Genomic DNA, 21,181 nt, shown 5'->3' with positions numbered 1-21,181 from the left:
TCCACGACACGGCACTAATCCTACTGAAGATTTCGTCAACTAAACTATTGATGTATATGCAGTGAAGAAACCAAGGCTAATATGTTTGATTTAGAATCAGAAGTGTGAGAAAGAATGATAACTTTTTATTAAGATATTCCTAAGTATGTTTGTTTTAGGAGAAAAAATATTTCAGTTAATTTAAATCTTTTTAAAAATTTTTACATTAGTAACAAACAGTAATTACTGAATATAGGAAATAATAAAAATAGTTACTGTAAATAGCAGTTAAAGTTTAGTCTAAACTATTTTTGCCAGTCTTTATTTAATGTTTTAGATGAAATCAAACGATTGTTTTCTTAAAATTATAATCTCATTGAATATTTATCAGCAATTAGTCTCAATATTAGGTAAGATGTGTATGTGAATGGAATTGTTAAATATGCTGCTTTCTTGAAAAAAATACAGAAAAATAACCCTCCCCCGAGCAGTTGACATTCCGCCCCGGGTGTAAATGTCTGAATTCAACACTGCGAACAACACCCCGTTATCTTTAGCCTAGCCAGCATAATAGTGGGACGTAAAACTTAAAGATTTCATTTCGAACAACACTCCCAGAAACCTATTGTTATACCATTCCCAAAACACCCTTTTGTACAGTTCTCCCTATTCGAAAAAAAAATTGTAAATAGCAGTGTTCATATATAAATATGGAACTCAATTTCCCTGAATTTTCCAGGTTTTCCAGGTATTAATTTTTCAATTTCCAGGTCTAGTGGAAGAAACTAATAGTACGAGAACACATAAATTTTAAGAATACTATATTTATATATTTGAGAATGGCCACCCTTCTCCCCAATGAACGATTGCAATTAAATATTGAGTCACAAGAAAATAAATAATTAAAATAAATAAAATTTAAGTTGAAAAATATGAAGTTGAGAAACCTACTAAGGGAATTATATAATACTTTTGTTCCATACTTGAATACATTCAAAATATACAAAAATATTGGCTTGGGGAAGAAAAAAGGGCCCGCGAGATTTTAACTGATTCTTATAGTACTCGACAACAGAAATAAATTACTGAAAGAATTTTCAAAATCGGCGCAGGTAAACATGCAGAAAATCGCATTTTCATGTACCGGTTCAAAATGGGGAAGAAAAGACGACCGCGAGATTTTAATTGATTCTTGTAGTACTCGTCGAGAGAAATCGATTAGTGAAGGAATTTTCAAAATCGGCGCAGGCAAACATAGAGAAAATCTCATTTTCATTTTCCGGTTCAAAGTGGGGAAGAAAAAAGGGCCGCAAGATTTTAACTGATTCTTGTAATACTCGACGAGAGAAATCGATTAGTGAAGGAATTTTCAAAATCGGCGCAGGCAAACATGGAGAAAATGGCATTTTCATGTACCCGTTCAAAATGGGGAAGGAAAAAGGTTCCGCGAGATTTTAACTGATTCTTGTAGTACTCGTCGAGAGAAATCGATTAGTGAAGGAATTTTCAAAATCGGCGCAGGCAAACATAGAGAAAATCTCATTTTCATTTTCCGGTTCAAAGTGGGGAAGAAAAAAGGGCCGCAAGATTTTAACTGATTCTTGTAATACTCGACGAGAGAAATCGATTAGTGAAGGAATTTTCAAAATCGGCGCAGGCAAGCATGAAGAAAATGGCATTTTCATGTATCAGTTCAAAATGGGGAAGAAAAAAGGGCCCGCGAGATTTTAACTGTTTCTTGTAGTACTCGACGAGAGAAATCGATTAGTGAAGGAATTTTCAAAATCGGCGCAGGCAAACATGGAGAAAATGGCATTTTCATGTACCGGTTCAAAATGGGGAAGGAAAAAGGTTCCGCGAGTTTGAACCGCTACGATGTATGTTCACGAATGTCCCCGTCTTCTCAAATTTAGTTAATTACTGTGACACTGAAACATGTGACACAGAGTCACATTGTGGATGACTGCAATCGGCAACCACTGCACATATACTCCTCCCGCCCCACAGTTTGATTATTTCGATCCATTCCTCACGTGCTAACGGCATGGTTCAACATCTGCAAGAAAGAGGTAAATGTAACGTTCAATTGGCAATAGCTTTTCACCAAATTAAGCTGCATGAAATCTGATTGCATATTTGACATACTGAGAAAATTCTAGTCCGTGGCCATATGTATCACATATCCCATCAATTCATAAAAATTTTGAACACAAAATTACGGTCGTCCGTGTGACGTACTCCCAAAAGGCCTAATGTGTATCACCCACCTCACATTCAATGAAACCACATCCGTGTAGAATTTAGAAAGGAACTTCTTATGATGTATACAGGATGTCTCAAACGTTCCCTGACATAGGATAACTCTGTTATTATCAGAGTTACAACAAAATGTAAGAGGAAAAACATCTCGAAATATGACGTTTTCAATCTAAAGTGAACACTTTTTAAAAAAAATCGGACGAGATGTTTGTGCTGTATACTCTTTATGCACCCAATTTTAAATGAAAATGCAACGTTGTCATTTACCTGGACCCACAACATAAGTGAATGAAGTTACTGTTTGAAACGGGGGCTGGCCATCGACATGTTAGCGTAAAAGACAGTAACTTCACTCACTTACGTTGTGGGTCCAGGTAAATGGCAATGTTGCATTTTCATTTCACATTGGACGCATAGCGAGTGTACAGCGCAAACGGGTCATCCGATTTTAAAAATTCCTTCACTTTAGAATGAAAACATTATATTTGGAGACGCTTTCCAAAGTAGTATAATTTAGTTTGTTTAAATTTACAATTTAATACAAGTAGATTCGGATTTATATGCGTAGGATTTTGTATGCATCTAACTAATGAATTCTTTATTTTCATGCTTAACTTAGTGACTTGGCTTTGGACTGCAACTGATTATTGTAACCCATTATTGCTTGAGAAGAAACAAGATATCCGAATCTTCATTTGGAGAAATCAAACGTCTATTGGAAAGCTGGGGATTACAATCATTAATTTCTACATTTCAAGGTGCGTAAATTATATATTCTGTGTTTGTTGTTAAATTACTATTACTATTATTGGGTTTAGAATCAATCAAGCACTTCATGATATTTTATGGGGATCAAGATGGGTGCCGGATAGATAAGTATTTGAGCGTCAGGCTCTTATTTCTTTTCAATTTAATATTTAATCAATGATTATTTTTCTCCCTCATTATTCCACCAAATCGTATTCCAAGATCATATATCCATTTTTGATCGATATATCCATATTTTTGATCTCTTTCATATTTCTATATTTTCGATTTTTGATATTGTTTATATTTCGATATTGCTGTATTTTTCGATATTTCGAACAAGTTTCGATAGTTTGTCAATATCGATTATCTATATCTAAATTCGGATATCCCAAAGCCCTATCGAACCCCCTCCGAAATGAAGTTTTTGGCTATGGACCTGATTAGGGATGCGCACGAGACAAGACGAGACAGAATTTTTGTTACGAAATTCGAGACGAGATAGAGCTCTTCCAATAGAAACGGATCCAGTTTTCGAGACGAGACATAACTTTCGCGGCACCTTTTCGAGAGGAGACAATCTCAAATCTTTTCTCTTGCGCATCCCTACACTTGATCATGAGGTATCAAAAAAAAAAAAAAAGTTAATGAGAAATACCGGTAACATGTAAATACAATATAGGTAGCTAAAACATTTTTGTTTTCATTCTTCAGTAATGCATTATTATTAATCTCAGGGGGGCGCGGTGGCTCAGTGGTAGAGTGTTAACCTCCGGTGTTTGGGGTCCCTGGTTCGATCCCAACTCGCGCCGTGTGGACTTTGTAGTGGACAAACACCGTGCTCGTGGGTTTTCTCGGGGTTCTCCCGTTTCCTCCTATTTTCTTCATTCCACCATTTCACTCATTTCTCATTATCTCCGTCTCCTGTAGCCTAACCGGCATAATCGTGGGACGTTAAACTTAAAGATTTCATTTTTTATTAATCTCTGTATTTTATAGTGTATTCTCAAGCTTAAGGTGATGTATAATTAAATTTTGAATTCAGTTAACTTATTTTGTTTCTCAGATTGTTTTTAAAATGTATGTACAAACGTTTATTTTCATTTTTGAGAGTTTAAAGTGACGTATAGTTATTAAACATAGTATTTAATATTGTACTCTTAACGTGGAAGTGATATACAGTTAACTTTTGAATTCAGTTAACATTTTTCTCTCTGAAATTGCTTTAAAAAGTATGTAAAAACGTTTTTATTTTATTTCTTGAGTGCTAAAAGTGATGCAAAGTTATTAAGCTTACTACTTTATATTGTATTCTTAACCCTAAACTGATACACAGTGCGTTTTTGAATAAATTATGTCAAGTTATTTGAGTGACGAACACTGGTAGAAAATCCTGACTACTACTGGAACATTTTGATTTTAAGGTGACGACTACTGGTGCAAGGATTTTAAAATATTGTTTTTCCTCCAACGGCTACTCCTTTTTTAATTCTAACTACATGGTCATTATAGGAAGGATCAGTGAGTCTTTCCAACTATGGTACAGCTCCGACAGATTCACGATGCTCAGAGAAGAGACAAAATAGTATGTTTTCAACCTTAAAGTGAGAACCACTGGCGTTTTTACCCTGCTATGCAAAAGTAAGTGAGTACTCCAATGGAGTTCCAATGCGGTACTTAATTTCTGCGTTTTAGATATATGGAAATACATGTCTCTAAAATGTAAAGAACTGATTTTTTTTTTTTTTACTGAAAACTGCAACTCGGTAAGCCTTATGGATACCGAGGTATGGGAAAATAAACTATAGGTATGTGGGGCTTGCATACTTGACGCTACAATTCGGAAATTGAATTAAAATATGACTAACGGCTATCAAGATGTTGTCAAATAAAGGGAGGACCAACACAGTTAAGGGGTTTTCGTGTTAGATGCTAAAATTTCCGAAATCGGTCATGGAAAGTTAATAAACACCAGTAGCAATTTCATCTTAAAGTAATTAGATATCTTCATGGGGTGTTAGAACATCATGGAGTCTACCAAAATTAAATTTTAAAAGCTTTTGAAAATATAATCTGACATTTGTAAACAGTATTTGAAATATGTATTTACCCAAAACTTCCAGCTAGTACATCTAACATCTGGAGAAACACTGTGAAATAAAAGCTTGAAATTTCGGAAACAATTATTGGTCGCAACAAAATTAAATAAGATGGTACTTCTATGGGTTAAATCAGTACCTCAGTACAATTTCGATCGAAAGATTAGTTCAGTCCTAGGTTTTCTTCAGGCAATTCCAAGGGTTCATCGAGCTGTGCAAAAGAATGAAAATTCGCTGTCAATATCTAAGATAGTAAATAAGATATAAGGAATTATATATTTTATGACGTGAAAATAGAGATCTTTATGGATTTGTACTTTTGGGTCTTTCCTAAAAGAAAAAAATTCAGAAAACTACTGTATATACCTTAATAGACAATTCAGTGGGCGGGGACACAGTAGCTTAGTGGTAGGGTATTTAACTAATCTTTTTTTTTTTTTTGCAGAAACTATTGGAGTATTCACTTAACCCATAGAAATACGATCATACTTAACTCCCTATTTAATTTTAAAATTAAATAAAAGGAAATATTTCAGTGTAGCGACCCACGATTATGCATTTTAGTCTCAGGGAGATTATGATTAAAGCAAGTGAATGCTGTTGACAGAATTGATGGAATGCAAAGGTGGGAGGAGAGTACCCCGAGAAAACCCACGAATACGATGTCCACTACAAACTGACTTGGCCGTGGATCGAACCAAGAACCCAATACACCAGAGGTAAGCACTCTACCACTAAGCCACTGTGCCCCCGCCCATTTAATTGTCTATTAAGGTATATACGGTTGTTTTCTGAAATTTCTTCTTCTTACAGCAAATACTCAAAAGTACAAATCCATGTGGGTCTCTATTTTTACGACGTCATAAAATACATAATTCCTTATATCTCGCTTGCTATATTAGATATTGACAAAAAATGTTCACTTTATTTCAGAGCCCGATGAACGCTTGGAATTGTCCAAAGAAAATTTAGAGCTGAATTAATCTTTCGATCGAAATTGTACTGACGAGTCTGAGGTTCTCACTTAACCCATATAAGTACCATCTTATTTAACTTTTGTTAGGATCAATAATTGTTTTCTGAAATTTCAAGATCTAATACGCTTTTATTGTATGGTGTCTCTCTAGCTGCTAGATGTACTAGCTGGAACTTTTAGGTAAATACATATTTCTAATACTCTTTACAAATGTCAAAATATATTTTACAAAACTTTTAAAATTTAATCTTGGTAGACCCCATGATGTTCTTAAACTCCATGGAAATACCTAATTATTTTAAGATGAAATTGCTACTGATGCTTATTAACTTTACATGACCGGTTTCGGAAATTTTACCACCTAACACGAAAACCCCATAACTATATGGATCCTCCCTTTATTTGACAATATCTTGATAGTCATATTTTAATTAATTTTCTAAATTGTACTGTCTAATATGCAAGCTCCACGTACCTATGGTGTCGCTTTTTATTTCACCATATTTCGGTAACTGTTAGGCGTACCGACTTGCGGTTTCGGTAAACACACACCTCTAACGTTCTTTAAAACGTTATTAAGACATATTTTAGAATATTTAGAAATGAGAGTTCTGGGAATATCATGGTACCCGAAAACCCCCATCAGGGCGTGTGTGTAGTGTATTTAATTGAAACTACTTTTGAGGTTGTTGTAAGCCCTCGTAATTACGTTTCCGAAACTGCACCATCTAGTACGCAAACTCCACAGTTCTGTAGTGTCGCTCTTTATTTTCCCATATCTCGATATCCATAAGGCTTACCGAGTTGAGGTTTTCGGTAAACAGATGTCAGTTCCTTACATTTTAGAGACATATATTTTCATATATCTAAAAAATACAGACATTAGGTACCCTATGGTAGCCCGAACACCATTGAGGTACCCACTTACTTTTGAATGGTAATACATTTTGAGTTGTTGTTCAGCATCAATAAACACTTCATAGTTTTTCTACGTGCAACCCAAAAGTCCATACCTGACCTAACAGATTTTGTCCATTTAATCTCAAAAATGTTAAGATACTTTGTATTGTTAAGTACAACCAAATTAAGCACACTGAATATAACATTTTAAATATTTTCTGATTTTTGTTGCAGGTATTTCGTGCATCAAACCAGGATTCTGCTTGAAAGACAGTCAAAAGAAGCAGTGTAGGTTGTGGCTAAATGTACGCCCTTTCTGAAGACAGACTCAGTTGTACTTACATTATTTTGTACGAATATATAACCCTAATAAAGATACTGTACTACAAATTATTTCTTTCTTCCATAAATTATAATAAAATATTATCTCTGTTTAAAGAAAATGATTGTTAATGTTAAGTCATTTTAATTCTTTTTCTCTGTAATAAGAACATTATCCCTAGCAATATTTTTTATCTTTGTGCTATTGCGATTGGATGAAGTAAAATTCTATACGAAGCACTATTATTTCAGACATGCATTAATAACTAATGTATTGTTCTGTATGTAAGACAATGTGTATACTGAACATGTCTAGCGAAGGTGTTGTTTTAATACAGAATCTATAACTCAGCTTTTCAGTAGTCAACTTTATTGGGAATCCGAAGAAAGAAGTTAAAAAAAAAAAATGTTGGACTTACCAGTGTGTGTGTGTTCGAATTCTGGACTAATCCAAATTATCCAGAGAAATCATTATATATTTCTTTGTTGCTATTTCAGATGTATCCTTTATCCAAGTCGTATGAAACGGAGACTTCATACATCGCTATACTTTGTATGAACTATGTTCCGTATTTACTTAATCACTTTGTAACTTTCTCTAGTGTTGACAAGGCCGCAGGTGTCAATCGAATAGTTTAGTGTTTCACTCATGTCACCTTGTGACTAAGGTACGTCCTGTCGGTATATATATGGTACTGGGTTCAATTAGCGATAAAATACATTTTTAGCGTTAAACAAATGCAAAAATCTATACGAAATGAGATACCGTGATCTCTGACTTACGGATAACACCAAGCAACTAATGGTACTGAGTGTGATTGAGTTTACTAATTACTATTTGGCTAAAATCAGTGTTCCTTTATCTATAGTTCTTTTCGTGCTTTGAATTGCAAAGTTTGAAATAACCGTTTTAAATTATTGTGTATATATATCTTCCGAGTAATTCTGAGAATCATTGCTCTTTCTTTAAGCAATGTATGAGACTGTTAAATTGCTCTTTCCTTAAAATGTTGCACTAAGAAGGATGCATCCAGGAAAGTCCAAATTTGCAGAATGTCTATAGCAGGGAAGAATAAATATGTTTAGTCGATGGCTGCACAACGCCTCCGCTGTCACCACGTTGTCACACAGCGAATACAGCGAACGTTTAAGAGTATTCTACACTTACTATTAGGTATCGGCCTGGGAACTTTGGCGCATCTACCCAGTCTCCTTCTTGGTGTTTCATTTTTAATGGCGAGTACTGACAAGTAAACCTTACGTTTCGGTGAATCGAGTTGCTGACTGAGACACATATGAGAAAGTAGTACTAAATGTGGTCAGTATTTCAGTGAAGTTTTAGGTGCGAAGCTCCAGGGGTTTAGGAGATACAGCTACCAGAACATCACATAGAAGTACAGAATAGTCTTCATACAGTTGGAGGTAAAAGCTCTGTAAGACCTCTTGTAACGACAAAAGGTGAATAACAAATATATGGGTACATATTAGGACTAGGAGGAAGTCATATAGTAAGGGTATACCTCACGGCGGCCATCTTGAAATCCGCCATTTTGAATTAGGGTTAAGTTTTTAAAATAGGAATAGGGTCATGCGATACATGATTTAAGGCGCAAATTTAATCAGAAGAACAATGGTGACGTTAATTTTGATTTACGCGCAATTGGTAAAAAGTTACAGGAAAATTAAATATTGTTGCAGCATATGTATTAGTCCTTTACCCCACCTTGTAAATTTTGTGTTAATGATAATAATTAAATAAAAAGCGGGTGGATAAATATTAGGTCTATGGTAAGAGTTGCCTTGATGGCGGCCATGTTCAAATCCGCCATTTTGAATCAGACAAAAGTTTTAAACAAAACGCATAACAGTGACACCTTATTAATAGCAAATTTTACCATAACTCCAACGGTATAACCATTTTTGCTTTATCATTAACCAGCACAAAATTAAATGGATCGCTCCTTACGACTACTGCTTTGACGGAATTGGTAACGACAAATGTGTCAAGTGTAACTGGATTGCCTTTGTCAGGTGTGCTCACTATGAGCAGAGCATTTGTGCAAGTCATGCACTCTTTTTTGAACTACATACTGATTGTACTAATTGAGGACTTTTCTGGAAGAAAGACCCAAGTTCACTTATGACTCAATTCCACTTTGATCATTTTTCCTTAAATTAGCAACTTGTATTTGCGATAACAAATGCTGGTTAATGATAAAGCAAAAATGGTTATATCGTTGGATTTATGGTAAAATTTGCTATTAATAAGGTGTCACTGTTATGCGTTTTGTTTAAAACTTTTGTCTGATTCAAAATGGCGGATTTGAACATGGCCGCCATCAAGGCAACTCTTACCATAGACCTAATATTTATCCACCCGCTTTTTATTTAATTATTATCATTAACACAAAATTTACAAGGTGAGTTAAAGGAATAATACATATGCTGCAACAATATTTAATTTCCCTGTAACTTTTTACCAATTGCGCGTAAATCAAAATTAACGTCACCATTGTTCTTCTGATTAAATTTGCGCCTTAAATCATGTATCACATGACCCTATTCCTATTTTAAAAACTTAACCCTAATTCAAAATGGCGGATTTCAAGATGGCCGCCGTGAGGTATACCCTTACTATATGACTTCCCCCTAGTCCTAATATGTACCCATATATTTGTTATTCACCTTTTGTCGTTACAAGAGGTCTTACAGAGCTTTTACCTCCAACTGTATGAAGACTATTCTGTACTTCCATGTGATGTTCTGGTAGCTGTATCTCCTAAACCCCTGGAGCTTCGCACCTAAAACTTCACTGAAATACTGACCACATTTAGTACTACTTTCTCATATGTGTCTCAGTCAGCAACTCGATTCACCCAAACGTAAGGTTTACTTGTGAGTAGGAATAATATTGTAAGCGAATGCGTTTCCGGCTGACACCACACTTTTAATTATTGCGACATTTAAAAAAAAAAAAAAAACCTGTTAATTAAAATGTACAGAGAAGTTATTTCTGGAAAATTCTATTCAGGCCTCTTGTGGTAACAACTGCACTTTAGTAGAAGATACTATTAAGGAAAAGAATGAGGTAAAATAATCTTTATATCGTACAAGCAATGGATGATAACAGCTTAATAAATGATTGTACGTAAATCTTGTTTGAGTTTGAATATAGGATTGTATAAGGCTGTGCATTTTGCATTATTATTGAGGTGCTGCAACTAACTAACTGCAAACCATATGATAAATTCTTACAGTAATATATCACATATTGATTTACTCTGTATGGAAACGAAAATAGTTTAATATATGGTTAACCTCCTTTGTGGCTTTGTGCCCATAATTTTAAAATTAACGCTTGTGTCACTTTTCAACACTTGACTTTGCAGTAGCTTTCCAACGAATTAGCAGGAAGCCCAAACTTATAGGACACCCTGCAGGTAAATACATTTCTTTGGACAGTTTCACTGCTCCAAACTAAGATTTGAAAAGTGTAGTATTGTTAATTTTATTATTATTGGCACAAAGGAGATCAACCATATTTTAAGCTATTTTTGTTTTCATACAGAGTAAAACAATATTTGACAACATTACAGTAAGAATGTATCATGCACTTTGCAGTATGTTGCAGCACTTTAATAATGGTGCACTATACGTACACTCTAGATCCTGCATATGTCCGATCCATACATTACAAGAAGGCAATACGTATTCGATACAGGTAAAATCTGTATATTTCATATGGACAACCTATTAGCTATATACATCCAATCTATACATTACATATGGCCAACCTGTACGCGACATACGTATAATCTATATGCTGCATGCAGACAGTCTGTAAGCTACATATATGCACTCTGTATGGTGCATACGGATATTCTGTATGCTGTATCTGGACAAGCTGTGTGCGACATAAGGAAAATCTGTATAATACATACGTACAATACGTATACTGTATCTAGTCGTACGTATGGGGCACAAGTACAATATAGATGCTGTCTCGGGGTTGAACGCAAGAAACATACGTACAGAACGTATATTGCATACTTCTTGAAATCATGCTCCGTCCTGATAGTCAGTGTATGTCGTCATTATTAACCCACATGCTACATACGACCCTGACGTCACAAAGCTAGATATTACCTCCGTATATACTTGTTACTGCAGATAACGTCACACGAATGACGTCATTGCACTTGTGCAGACAGTACGTATAATACATACTTTTTCAGCTATACGTTTGCTGCAGGATGTTATATACGGTTGTACGTTAAGTCCAGAAACTACAGGAATTACGAATGTAACCTACGTTTTTAAGTATGCCACCTACATTTTTTTTTCTCAGTGCACCTGTTGTCGAGATTAACAAGTATTAACAAGTAGATCAGTATTTCACTTTCTATTTTCGAAAAATTCAATTTAAACAGGGAAATTATTAAAAATTCGTGATTTTGGGCGATGGGGACCCGTTGCTGACAGAGACGAGATGAGCATCATTCGATTCCTGTTAATAAGTAGATCGAGAATTGGTATGCCATTTTCCTGAAAATTCAATTTTAAAGGGGAAAATTAGGAAATTTCGTGATTTTCACGAAAGGAGTCCTGTTTTCGACAGGATCGAGATGGGTATGATTCGATTCCCATTAAGAAGTAGATCAATAATTGGTATCTCATTGTTTTGGAAATTCATTTTAACCCGGGAAATTAATAAAAATTCAGGATTTGGGCAATGGGGACCAGTTGTCAAGAGAGACGTGATAGTTATCATTAAATTGGTATTAACAAGTATATCAATAATTGGTATTCCATTTCCCTGAAAAATCTATTTTAACCCGGGAAATTAAGAAAATTCGGGATTTTGCGCAATCGAAACCACTTGTCGACACGGACGAAATGGGTACCATTAGATTCCTGTTAAGAAGTAGATCAACAATTGGTATGTCATTTTCCCGAAAATTCATATTAAAACGGGAAAATAATAAAATTTCGAGATTTTCTTAAAAGGCGACCTTTTGTAGACAAGGACGAGATGGGTATCATTCGTTTCGTGTTAACAAGTAGATCAATAATTGATATGTCATTTTCCTAAAAAATTATATTTTAACCCGAGAAATATATAAAAATTCGAAATTTTAGTAAATGAGAACCTGTTGTCGACAGGGCGAGGTGGATACCAGTCGATTCCTGTTAACAAGTAGAAAAATAATTGGTATCTCATTTTTCCGAAAATTCCATTTTAACCAAGGAAAATATAAAAAAAATGGAATTTTGGGCAGTGAGGACATGTTGTCGACGAAACTAGATGGGTATCATTTTATTCTTATTAACAAGTAGATCAATAATTGGTATGCCATTTTACCGACAATTTAATTTTCAACCGGGAAGTTAAGAAAATTTGGGATTTTTAGTAATGCAGACCTGTTCTCGACAGGGACGGAATGGGTATCATTCAATTTGTATTAACAAGCAGATCAATAATTGGTATGCGATTCTCTTCAAAATTGAATTTCAACTCGGGAAATTAAGAAAGTTCGGGATTTTGATTTCGAGAAAATTCAATCTTAACGCGGAAATTAAATAAAATTTCAGGATTTTGGGCAATGGGGACAAGTTGCTGACTGGGACGAGTTCGGCATCATTCGATTCGTATTAACAGTAGATCAATAATTGGGATGCGATTTTCTTGAAAATTATATTTTAATCCGGAAAATTAAGGAAATTCTGGATTTTGAGCAATGGAGACGTTTTCTCGACAGGGACGAAAGGGATATCATTTGATTCCTATTAACAAGTAGATCAATAATTGGTATCTCATTTTCCCGAAAATTTCATTTTAACTAGGGAAATTAAAGAAAACTTGGAATTTTGGGCAATGGGGATTAGTAGTCGACACAGGTGAGATGGGTATCATTCGATTTCTATTAACAAGTAGATCAATTGTTGGTATGTCGTGTTCGCGAAAATTCACTTTTTACCGGGAAATTAAGAAAATACGTGCATTTTGAGCAATGGAGACGTGTTCTCGACAGGGACGAGATGGGTATCGTATGATTCCTATTAACAAGTAGTTAAACAATTGGTATCTCATTTTTCCGAAATTTGATTTTAACCATGGAATTTAATTAAAGTTTGGGAATTAGGGCAGTCAGGACCTGTTGTCGACAGAGAAGAGATGGGTATCATTTGATTGTTATTAACAAGTAGATCAATAATTTGTTTTCCATTTTCCCGAAAATTCAACATTAAAACGGGAAATTAATAACATTTTGGGATTTTGTTCAATGGCGACCTGTTGTCGACAAGCACGAGATGTGTATCATTCGATTCGTATTAACAAGTAGATCAGTAATTCACTTGCTATTTTCGAAAAATTCAATTTAAATCATGGAAATTATTAAAAATTCGTGATTTTAGGCGATGGGGACCCGTTGCTGACAGAGACGAGATGGGAATCATTCGATTCGTGTTAACAAGTAGATCAAGAGTTGGTATGCCATTTTCCTGAAAATTCCATTTTAAAGGGGGAAATTAGGAAATTTCGGGACTTTCACGAAAGGAAACGCGTTATCTACAGGGTCGAGATGGGTATTATTCGTTTCCCATTAAGAAGTAGATCAATAATTGGTATCTCATTTTATTGGAAATTCATTTTAACCCGGGAAATTAATAAAAATTCGGGATTTGGGCAATGGGGACCAGTTGTCAAGAGGGACGTCATAGTTATCATTAAATTGGTATTAACAAGTAGATCAATAATCGGTATTCCATTTTTCTGAAAAATCTATTTTAACCCGGGAAATTAAGAAAATTCGGGATTTTGCGCATTCGGGACCACTTGTCGACAGGGACGAAATGGGTACCATTCGATTCCTATTAACAAGTAAATCAATAATTGGTATGCCATTCTCCCGAAAATTCCATTTTAACCCGGCAAATTAATAAAAAATTGGGATTTTTAGCAATGGGGACCAGTTGTCTACAGGTACGCGATGGGTATCATTCGATTCGTATTGACAAGTAGATCAATAATTGGTATGCCATTTTCCCGACAATTAAATTTTACCCGGGAAATTAAGAAAAATCGGGATTTTGAGCAGTGGAGACTTGTTGTCGACAGATACGAGATGGGTATCATTCGATTCCTGTTAAGAAGTAGATCAATAATTAGTATGTCATTTTCCCGAAAATTCATATTAAAACGGGAAAATAATAAAATTTGGAGATTTTCTTAAATGGCGACCTGTTTTAGACAAGGACGAGATGGGTATCATTCGATTCGTATAAACAAGTAGATCAATAATTGGTATGCTATTTTCCCGAAAATTCAATTTTAAGCGAAGAAGTTAAAAAAAATTTCGGGATTTTCAGCAATGGGGACCTGTTGTCGACAGGGACGAGATGGGTACCATTCGATTCCTATTAACAAGTAGATCAATAATTTGTATGCGATTTTCCTGAAAATTAAATTTTAACCCGTGAAATTAAGAAAAATCGGGATATTTAGCAATGGGGACCTGTTGTCGACAGTGTCGAAATGGGTATTATTCGTTTCCCATTAAGAAGTAGATCAATAATTGGTATCTCATTTTATTGGAAATTCATTTTAACCCGGGAATTTAATAAAAAATCAGGTTTTGGGCAATGGAGACCAGTTGTCGACAGAGACGAGATGGCTACCACTGGTCTCTTGTTAACAAGTAGATCAATAATTGGTTTGCTATTTTCGAAAAATTCAATTTCAAACAGGGAAATTATTAAAAATTCGGGATTTTGGGCAATGGGGACCTGTTTTGACTGGGACGAGATGGGTATCATTCGCTTCGTGTTTACAAGTAGATCAATATTGGTTTCGATTCTCTTGAAAAGTCATTTTTAACACGGGAAATTAAGAAAATTCTGGATTTTCAGCAACGGAGAACAGTTGTCGACAGGGTCAAGATGGGTATCATTCGTTCCCATTAAGAAGTAGATATATAATTGGTATTCCATTTTGCTGAGAAATCAATTCTAACCCGGAAAATTATGAAATTTCGGGATATTGAGCAATGGAGACCTCTTGTCCAAAGGGACGAGGTCGGTATCATTCAATTCCTATTATGAAGTAAATCAATAATTGGTATGTCATTTTCGGGAAAACCCAATTTTTGTCCCGGGAAATTATTAAAAATTCTGGATATTCTGGATTTTGGGCATTGGGGACCTGTTGTCGACAGAAACGAGATGGGTATCATTCGATTTGCATTATCAAGTAGATCAATAATTAGTATATGATTTTCCCGACAATTCAATTTTAACCCGGGAAATTAATAAAAAATTAGGATTTTGGGCAGTGAAGACCTCTTGTCCACAGAGACGGGATGGGTATCATTCGAGTCCTATTAACAATGGATCAATTATTGTTATTTCATGTTCGCGAAAATTTAATTTTAACCGGGAAATTAAAAAAAATTCTTCATTTTGAGCAATGTAGACCTGTTCTCGCCAGGGACAAAATGGATATCATTTGATTCTTATTAAAGGGTAAATCAATTATTGGTATTTCCTTTTCCCGAAAATTCAATTTTAACCGGGAAATTAAGAAAATTCAACATTTTGAGCAATGGAGACCTGTTCTCGAGAGGTTCGAGATGGGTATCATTCGATTCCGGTTAGGAAGTAGATCAATAACTGGTATCTCGTTTTCCCGAAAATTTGATTTTAACCAAGGAATTTAATAAAAATTTGGGATTTTGGGTAGTGAGGACCTGTTGTCCTCAGAGGCGATATGAGTATCATTTTATTCTTATTAACAAGTAGATCAATAATTGGTTTGCCATTTTCCCGAAAATTAAATTTTAACCCGGGAAATAAATAAAAATTCCGGATTTTGGGTGATAGGGAGCAGATGTCGAGAGGGACAAGATGAGTACCATTCGATTCCTATTAAAAAGTAGATCAATAATTTGTATGCGATTCTTTTGAAAATTTAATTTTAACCCGGAAATTAAATAAAATTTCAGGAATTACTGCAATGGGGACAAGTTGTCGACTGGGACGAGATCTGTATCATTCGATTCGTATTAACAAATATATCAATAATTGGTATTTCATCTTCCCGAAAATTAAATTTTAACCCAGGAAAATAATAAAAAAATGGGATTTTCGGCAATGAAGACCTGTATTTGCCCGTTTGAGATGGGTATCATTCGATTCCTGTTAAGAAGTACATCAATAATTGGTATCTCATTCTCCCGAAAATTCGATTTTAACGAAGGAAATTGATAAAAATTTGGGATTTTGGGCAGTGAAGACTTGTTGTCGACAGATACGAGAGGGTTATCATTTTATTCTTATTAAAGGGTAGATCAATAATTTGCATGCGATTCCCTTGAAAATTCAATATTAACCCGGAAATTAAATAAAATTTCGGGAATTTGGGCAATGGGGACAAGTTGTCGATTGGGACGAGATCGGTATCATTCGATTTGTATTAACAAGTATATCAATAATTGGTATCACATTTTCTCGAAAATTCGTTTTTAACCCAGGAAATTAATAAAAAATTGGGATTTTGGTCAGTGAAGACCTGTTGTTCATGTTTACAGAGACGAGATGGGTATCATTCGATTCTTATTAACAAGTAGATCAATAATTGGTATCACATTTTCCGGAAATTATAATTTTAAACTTGGAAGTTAAGAAAATTTGGGATTTTTAGCAATGCAGACCTTTTCTCGACAGGGACGAGATAGGTATCATTCCATTCGTACTAACAAGCAGATCAATAGCTGGTATGCGATTCTCTTGAAAATTCAATTTTAACCCGGTAATTAAATAAAATTTCGGGGTTTTGGGCAATGGGGACAAGTTGTCGACTGGGACGAGATGGGTATCATTCTTTTCGTATTAACAAGTTGATCAATAACTGGTATGCGAGTTTCCTGATAATTAAATTTTAACCCGGAAAATTACGAAAATTTGGTATTTTGAGGAATGGAGACCTGTTCTCGACAGCGAGGAGATGGATATCATTTGATTCCTATTAACGAGTAGATCAACAATTGCATTGCCGTTTTCCGGAAAATTGAATTTTTACGCGGAAAATTAAGAAAACTCTTGATTTTAAGCAATGGAGACCTCTTGTCGACACGGACGGGATGGATATCATTCGATTCCTACTAACAAGTAGATCAATTATTGGTATTTCATGTTCGCGAAAATTCAATTTTAACCGGGAAATTAAGAAAATTCTTCATTTTGAGCAATGGAGACCTGTTCTCGACAGGGAGGAGATGGATATCATGTGATTCTCCGTAACAATTTGCGATTTTGGGCAGTGAGGACCTGTTGTCGACGGAGACGAGACGGGTATCATTTTATTCTTATTAACAAGTAGATCAATAATTGGTATGCCATTTTCCTGAAAATTCCATTTAACCAGGGAAATTAATAAAAATTTGGGGTTTTTGGGCAATGGGGACCAGTTGTCGACAGGGACGGGATGGGTATCATTAGATTCGTATTAACAAGTAGATCAATAATTGATATGCGATTCTCATCAAAATTGAATTTTAAAACGGGAAATTAAGAAAATTCGTGATTTTGAGCAATGAATTCTTTTTGTCGACAGGCTCCACATGGGTATCATTAGATTCCCATTAAGAAGTAGATCAACAAGTGGTATCTCATTTCCCGTAAAATCCGTTTTAACCCGGGAAATTAATAAAACTTTGGGATTTTGGGCAGTGAGGACTTGTTGTCGACATAGACGAGATGGGTATCATTTTATTCTTATTAACAAGTAGATCAATAATTGGTATGCCAATTTCCCGAAAATTTAATTAAAAACCAGGAAATAAATAAAAATTCGGGATTTTGGATAATAGGGACCAGTTGTCGACAGGGACGAGATGGGTACCATTCCATTCCTATTAACAAGTAGATTAATAATTGATATGGGATTTTCCTGAAAATTAAATTTTAACCCGGGAAATTAAAAAACTTCGGAATTTTGAGCAATAGAGACTTCTTGTCGACAGGGACGAGATGGGTATCATTCGATTCACATTAACAAGTAGATCAATAATTGGTATTTCATTTTCCCAAAAATAAAATTTTAACCGGAAAATTAAGAAAATTCGGTATTTTGAGCAATGGAGATCTGTTCTCGGCAGGGGCGAGGTGGATATCATTTGATTCCTATTAACAAGTAGATTAATAACACTGTTCAACAAATTTTGATTGAAAGTATGTAAATTCTTTGAAATTGCGATTTTTACATTCATTTAAGCATAATATGAAAGGAAATGATAATAGAAGAATTTTCTTAGCTCAGGTTGTGAAAAATACGCCCTTGTACAATAGTAGCTGTATATATACAAATGTATTAATATTTATAGAACATTTAAGCAAAATCCTTGTAAAAACCTACATTTCACTTTTTTTAAATCTATTTCACTGTGATGTGATAAGCTGGGGAGTTAAGAAGTACCCTAATCTATAGCTTTCTCTACCCTTTTACTTCCTTTTTCAAAATTGCGCAAATACCAGTTTCACAGCGATACAGAAAACAAAGTAACCGTGGTCAAGTTAAACATTAACAATTCCGTAATAAAAATCAGTATTAACATCAAAACATGAAAAATATATACAAATACCTTTTTGTGCAAGAACTATACTGCAATGTAGACAGAATTTTCAAGTGATCCCTTGTACAGGATTATGTTTATTTTATTTTGAGCGCCTTCGCTTGGCTTGCCTTTTGTAGGTTACATCTGGAGCATCCCTTGCAATAGTCCAACAGTAGTCGGCCAATATGTTAGAACTCCACTTTCCCTCATATCTCTTCTCCATGGCTGCAATATCTTGATGGTAACGCTCACGATGTTCGTCACTTACTGCTCCACAATCTTCGGGAAAGAAGTCTAGATGTGAATGAAGAAAGTGGAGTTTCAGAGACATATTGCAACCAAGATTTCCGTAGCACAATAACAACTTTGCTACCAGTTGTTTGTAGTTTGTTGCTCGGTGTCTTCCCAAGAACTGTGAACAAACACTATTCAAGCTTTCCCACGCAGCTTTCTCCTCACCTTGGAGAATTTCGTCGAACTTGTGATCTTTGAATAGTTGCCTAATCTGTGGCCCTATGAAAACACCCTCTTTAACTTTGGCATCACTTAATCGAGGGAATTGTCCTCTTAGGTAATTATAGCCCTCATCCTCTTGGTTCATGCTCTTAACAAAACTTTTCATAACACCTAATTTAATATGTAGAGGGGGAAGCAAAATTCGGTTACGATCTACCAGTGGTTCATGCTGCACATTTTTCACTCCCGGCTAAAGAGTTTCTCTGGTACTCCAATTAGTTTTGCGGTAATGAGATCTACGATCTCTACTGTCCCATTCACATATAAAGCAACAATACTTTGTATACCCTGACTGCATACCTAGCAACAGTGCTATTACTTTAACGTCACCACAAATGAGCCACTGAAAATCGTAATATTTAATGGCTTGAAGTAAACGTTTCAAGTTTTCATAAGATTCCTTCATATGAACTGCGTAACTTACAGGAATTGAAGGAAGTTCATTCCCAATATGTAAAAGCACTGCCTTTAAACTCATCTTGGACGAATCTATAAAGAGCCTTCACTCCGTAGGTTCGTAACAGGACCGTAGCCAGCCTGATTGCTTAGGGCGGGCAATAATGAATACTGAGGGGGCAATGGAAGGGACCTCAAGGAACACAAAACTCTTTCTCTCTCTAATATATATACAGTTTTTGTTCCTTGAGGCGCTTGTCGTTGTCAATTTCTATGTTCATTTATATATTTATTTATTATTTATGGAATCTATAAGAAAGTTAAAACACTTTATTATGCTAATAAATATTACAGTACCAAATCCACGACTATCAAATATCATCATTAACCGGTATTATAGTATTTTGGAACTACAATACTTTTATTACAAGCAGATTATGAAATATTTTTATGTATAAAAATTAAGAAACAACCCTGACATAAGTAAAATAAATAATTTACAGTCCTTATGTAAGTAATTACATCAAAAGGAGTTTACGTGAGCACTTCGCAAATTCAATTACAAGCTGGTCTAGATCTAGTACTTAGAATATCTTAACAAGTACATCAAGTACTAACAAGTACATCAACAATTGGATTGCCATTTTCCTGAAAATTCAATTTTAACCCTGGAAGTTAAGAAAATTCGTAATTTTGAGCAATGGAGACCTCCTCTCGACAGGGACGAGATTTGCATCATTCGACTCCTATTAACAAGTAGATTAATAATGTTCGCGAAAATTCAATATTAACCGGGAAATTAAAAAAAAATCGCCTTTTTGAGCAATGGAGACCTGTTCCCGACAGGGACGAGATGGATATCATTCGATTCCTATTAACAAGTAGATCAATAATTGGTATGCGATTCACTGCAAAATTTAATTTTAACCCGGGAAATTAAGAAAATTCGGGATTTTAAGCAATGTAGACCTGTTGTCGAAAGGGACAAGATGGGTATCATTCGGTTTGTATTAACAAGTAGATCAATAATTGGTATGCGATTTTCTTCAAAATTCAATTTTAAAATGGGAAATTAAGAAAGTTCGGGATTTTGAGCAATGAAGACCGGTTATCGACAGGCTCCGCATGGGTATCATTCGATTCCCATTAAGAAGTAGATCAACAATTGGTATCTCATTTCCCGAAAATTCCATTTTAACCCGGGAAATTAATAAAAATTTGGGATTTTGGGCACTGAGGACCGGTTGTCGACAGAGACAAGATAGCTATCATTTTATTCTTATTAACAAGTAGATCAATAATTGGTATGCCATTTTCCCGAAAATTTAGTTAAAAACCAGGAAATTAATAAAAAATTCGGGATTTTGGATAATAGG

This window comes from Thermobia domestica, chromosome 17 (genome assembly GCF_964235325.1).
Source record: "Thermobia domestica chromosome 17, izTheDome1.hap1.1, whole genome shotgun sequence".
Taxonomy (NCBI): Eukaryota; Metazoa; Arthropoda; class Insecta; order Zygentoma; family Lepismatidae; genus Thermobia; species Thermobia domestica.
The sequence above is the reverse complement of the archived record's forward strand: the minus strand, read 5'-3'. Positions refer to the sequence as shown.